The sequence below is a fragment of the Notolepis coatsorum genome, assembly GCF_963971535.1.
Source record: "Notolepis coatsorum genome assembly, chromosome: 7".
NCBI classification, from domain to species: domain Eukaryota; kingdom Metazoa; phylum Chordata; class Actinopteri; order Aulopiformes; family Paralepididae; genus Notolepis; species Notolepis coatsorum.
The window spans coordinates 31,197,736-31,203,735 of NC_140171.1; positions in this window are offsets into that span (position 1 = coordinate 31,197,736).

The following is a 6,000-nucleotide window of genomic DNA, read 5'->3' on the forward strand; positions in this document are numbered from 1 at the left end:
CTCCCATGGATTCTAGCCGTAGTTGGCAGCCAAACGGACGCTAGCAGGCGGTTCCTCACTCCCTTCCCATGTGCGGGGGAGTATTGAGAAGAAGAAAGCGATTTCCCTGAAACCCAAGATTTCAACCTGCCCACATAGCGCCTCGGCTCGCGGCCAACTCGACCCCCATCACTCTAAAATATATATTAACCTAATTAAAAAAAATACCCCATAATTCTTCTCGTCGTCAACATATTTTATTATACTCGTGGTAGGCCCCCGCACCCCGTCTATAAGGCACGAGCCTAATCCCTGCCTAATACATTCGGGACGTACCAAGATTGAGAAACTATAGAAAAAACCATCGCCAGTCTACCAAGCACAGTAATACACCAATACAATGAAAAAAATAACCACTGCAGAGCACATAGTAATATACATTTAAAAAATAGCTCTGACCGGCACCATGTTCTAGTTTAGACCTCTAATTATAAATTTAAAAACAAAAAATGTTTTAAACAGAAATCAGAATGTCAACAGCTGTTTCCCCACTCAAGTCCTCCTAGTCCTCCCTGTCCCCAGCCCGCCTCCGCGGGCCTCTGTCCCTGTCTCCCCTCTCTAGTCCTCCTAGTCCTCCCTGTCCTGTCCTCCTTGTCCTCCCTGTTTCCTGCCTTGTCCCTTGCCCCGGCCCTGTTCCGTTAGCCTTCCCTTAGCCTTCCCCTTAGCCAGCTCGCCTCTTAAAGGCACTGTACCTTTCCCTTCTTGTTATCCGGTAATTTGTGTTCTCCCTTAAAGGGACAGTGCCGTTTTTCTTTGTTATTCAATAAATGCCCAGTTCTTGGCTTACTCTCATACCTGTCTTGTGTTGTGCGATTGGGGTCGGTTACAAACCATAACAAGTACTTTGCACACGCCTGTTATTTCGGATACAAATGTAATTCACGCCTAATTATTGGAACATACCTCTTAATTTAAAGTGTCCAGAGGAAAACCATAAAAAAGGTACCCAAAAAAAACAATACTATGTACAAATTATGTGGCCCCCAAAAATTGGTTCCTCCTGAGCACTCGGAGATAAAAAGCTCTGTAAACAGCGTACAGCCAGAACATACCCCTTAAATCCCAGTACTCAAGGAAACACAGGGGGGTTACACACATTATCCTATATTCAATACCCCACTCGCATAATTACTTTATAGATAGAAACAAAAAAACGCTTTTAAACAGAATGGCTACTTTATACATAACCGCTTTTAAACAGAATGGCTACTTTATAAATAACCGCTTTTAAACAGAATGGCTACTTTATAAATAACCGCTTCTAAACAGAATGCCCAGCTCACCGAATATCTCCCCCACGCGCTCCCATGGATTCTAGCCGTAGTTGGCAGCCAAACGGACGCTAGCAGGCGGTTCCTCACTCCCTTCCCATGTGCGGGGGAGTATTGAGAAGAAGAAAGCGATTTCCCTGAAACCCAAGATTTCAACCTGCCCACATAGCGCCTCGGCTCGCGGCCAACTCGACCCCCATCACTCTAAAATATATATTAACCTAATTAAAAAAAATACCCCATAATTCTTCTCGTCGTCAACATATTTTATTATACTCGTGGTAGGCCCCCGCACCCCGTCTATAAGGCACGAGCCTAATCCCTGCCTAATACATTCGGGACGTACCAAGATTGAGAAACTATAGAAAAAACCATCGCCAGTCTACCAAGCACAGTAATACACCAATACAATGAAAAAAATAACCACTGCAGAGCACATAGTAATATACATTTAAAAAATAGCTCTGACCGGCACCATGTTCTAGTTTAGACCTCTAATTATAAATTTAAAAACAAAAAATGTTTTAAACAGAAATCAGAATGTCAACAGCTCACCGAGTGTTCCTCATCACGCGTCCCCAAGGTTCATGCCGGAGGTGACAGCCAAGCGGACGGCGCAGCTGGTTCTCTCCCCTCGGTGTCTCGCATGGAGGAGCCTCGAGACAGCGCTCCCCCGGAATTCCAGGATTCACCCTTTCTGCAGAGTCCGTTTGGCGGCCGACCTCGACACCCATCGGTTAAAAAAAAACATCTCGTCGCCATCTGTAATGGGAATTATTAAAGGACAAACGATGAGCCGTTTACATTAATCATTCTGAGTCATTATTAATAATAATAAGAAGGTTTATTTAATAAAGAAAGTTCATGACAGCGTGGCCACGCTGCCAGGCCAGTCACCCGCCAGAGACAGACATGTTTTCCCACTCGCGTCTGACAGGGACTGACCTAGAGCCTTGGTCAGACATACAATTGAATACATGAAATGACGTAGAAGAAAACAAAATGGCTGGTTAGAGAAATTAATAATACGACTATGTTATGGCTAAGCCTGGAAGGAAAACAGCGCTCCATCTTACAGTTCCCATGACCTTGGGTTCTGGCTCTATGGCTGGTAGAAACAGCAACTTCGTTATGACTGAGAAGATGATAGAGTATCTTAAAGAGACATACACACATTAACCAGTAAATCTGGTCGGACTGAAACTCAAGCTGTATGACATGATAAAACAACAGATATATAAGAACATGATAATATATTTCCACGACACTAGCAATATAATATTACTGACTATTCTGACAGGGAACGTTGTCAAATTGGTCATTAGTTCCATGGTGTTGGTGTAATCAGAGCCGAGGTGCGTTGCTCATGGGACGGGGTTGCACGCCGGGCAACCAAGCTTTTGTGAGCAGAAGCGCGTCGCCATCTGTAATGGGAATTATTAAAGGACAAACGATGAGCCGTTTACATTAATCATTCTGAGTCATTATTAATAATAATAAGAAGGTTTATTTAATAAAGAAAGTTCATGACAGCGTGGCCACGCTGCCAGGCCAGTCACCCGCCAGAGACAGACATGTTTTCCCACTCGCGTCTGACAGGGACTGACCTAGAGCCTTGGTCAGACATACAATTGAATACATGAAATGACGTAGAAGAAAACAAAATGGCTGGTTAGAGAAATTAATAATACGACTATGTTATGGCTAAGCCTGGAAGGAAAACAGCGCTCCATCTTACAGTTCCCATGACCTTGGGTTCTGGCTCTATGGCTGGTAGAAACAGCAACTTCGTTATGACTGAGAAGATGATAGAGTATCTTAAAGAGACATACACACATTAACCAGTAAATCTGGTCGGACTGAAACTCAAGCTGTATGACATGATAAAACAACAGACAGGGTTCGAATTATCACCTGAGAGCTATGGGGGCCCCCTGAATCTTTTTTTTTACTATTTTTTTCCTGAAATTGTGTTTTCGAATATTTAGAGGAATATCTCATTAGGATTAGTCTAATACTAAGTAATAATGACATCACACAACAGTCTAATCATTAGACTATTGTGTGATGTCATTATTCAGTCTCATTCTTAACCATACATTTTTGTTCATTTTCTTACTGACCTCTGATATATAATGCCATATTTACTTATTTGCATTTTGCATCTGATAAAATACAACAATTTAATTTGAAAAATTAGACCAAATTTATGAACTTGAATTAACATTTATTTGTCTCTGCACTTATAAATCAAAAACTAACAAAATAATCTAATGGAAAATAAATAGTTGTATGGCACAACAGCAGCATTTATCAGGATACAGTAAGTAACATTATCATCTGATAATAAAATGAACATAAAATAAATACTTGTATAAATCTAAATAAATAATGTTTTTTTTCATCTCTGTGGCAATGTGCTTTATGATCTGTGCACAAGAATGATCGGATCGGTGAGCTGGCCCGACTGTCGCACCGTTCAACTCATTAAGTGTCATAAGGGGGTTAAATTTGGTATACAGCAACCTTTCTTTAGCGACAGTATATGCTGCCCTGAATGAACTGGCTGTCTCCTTGAGCAAAGCAGATGTGATTTCGCTCACTTTTTTTGGAAGCACTTCCTTCTGGTTTTGACTTTCTATTTCTATAGCTTGCTTATGAGCAATGCTATCACTGTGCAAGTATATTTTCTTCATCAACTTCTTGCTCTGAGAGCTAGTCACAGTCCCATTCATCCACTGCTCTGCCAAATGGGCTCCAAATGATTTATTTAACAATGTCTTGGCGTTTTTACATGGAAGGCAGCCAATGCATCCCTCCTTGGCAAATAACCAGCTATATTTATTTTTCCAAAAGTTCCACTGACTCGGACCCCAGCATTGTGGTGGATGAGTAGCAGCACAGTCCAGGTCTAGTGGTGGAGACTCGGCTCTCGCAGTGGCAACCGGCGCGGTAACAATAACAGGTGCACTGCGCGCAGGAGCAGCAGAGCTAACACTAGTACTAGCACTAGCAGTGTCAACTTCAGTGACAGTAGCGCTGCTAGCTGCTGCACTAACAGCGTCAGTCTTTGGCCTTTTTATAAAACCAAAGCTGTCCAGCTTTGTACAGCCTTGCGGCGGGTTGAGCCTTTTTTTTGGCGGCATGTGGCGTACTGTTTAGTGTTTATGTTTTCAGTTGCAGGACACGGACCGGCAGCTTTCTGTTTACAGCAGCTGCTTGCTGCTTCTTCTTCACTAGGTTGGAGTAGCGTTAAACTTATGGGCGACGCTCATGGGCGACGCATACCGGCTTGGAGGTGAAATGCAGCCTATTCCACAACATTAATTACTTGGTTATTTTAAAAACTGAAAAGAAAAATATGATCTATTAAAGGGGAACTATTTTACTATTTCTTTCACTATTTGGGCACTTTTACACAATTCCTGTGAGTCTATGGAACACCTCTGTAATATATATATTTTTTTAATTCATTGTTTTGTATTTCTAATCAAGTCCTCAAAAACAGCATTTTTCTACCTCAAGATCTCGAGCTGTTTTGAGCCTGGGCTCCTAAACCACTGCGCAGCGTCGTCTTCGCCTGAACATTAACATGTAGCGGTGTCTTTATGACATCACATATAGGCACATTTTCAAATGACTCAGTTCAGTGAGGGTGAATATTGTGAGAGGAGAATTGGAAGAATGCGCCAATATGAGAATTTTGAGACATAGATCATATTAATATAAGTTCACATAGCTAGGAAACAATGCTAAACACTCAAAAAGGCCATTTATAAGATAGTTCCCCTTTAACAATTTATTTAGGTAACATAAATAATACTAATTCGTACATACAAATAATAAAAAAATAAAATAAAAAAAAGATTATAATTTTTTTTGAGAGACCCCCACAGGGGGTCTTGACTATGGGGGCTCAGACTCTAGCTATGGGGGCTGAGCCCCCATTGGCCCCCTCATAATTCGAACACTGACAACAGATATATAAGAACATGATAATATATTTCCACGACACTAGCAATATAATATTACTGACTATTCTGACAGGGAACGTTGTCAAATTGGTCATTAGTTCCATGGTGTTGGTGTAATCAGAGCCGAGGTGCGTTGCTCATGGGACGGGGTTGCACGCCGGGCAACCAAGCTTTTGTGAGCAGAAGCGCGTGCACGCACTCTGCCTGAGTCAGACCATCATTCACACCAAACCTGAGGAATGCACTCGACTGATGCGCCAACTCGCTAAGTACCCACCTGGCTACCTTGCATAACAATAGCTCAGGTCGTCAAGTGTGTTCAAATACGTTCTCAGATACATTCACACAAAACTTGTGAATGAAATGTGTTACATTCCATTCGTAGAGGCAATTAGGCATTGTCTTTAGTCTGTGCAAACGCGAGGGAAAATGAATGCGCATGAAATGAAAAAAATTAAAAAGATATATCGTGGCCTCAAAATAGTATTTTGTTACCTCAAAATGTATTTAGTTACCTCAAATTAATCAATTTTTGGCCTCAAAATAATATTTTGTGGCTTCAAAATAGAAACATATTTTGTGGCCTCAAAATAGTTACCTCAAGTATTTTGTTCCCTCAAATTAATCAATTTGAGGCCTCAAAATAGTATTTTGTTCCCTCATGATTTGAACAAACTCACTGGAAATGTCTTTTTCCCATAGATGGATACAGGGGC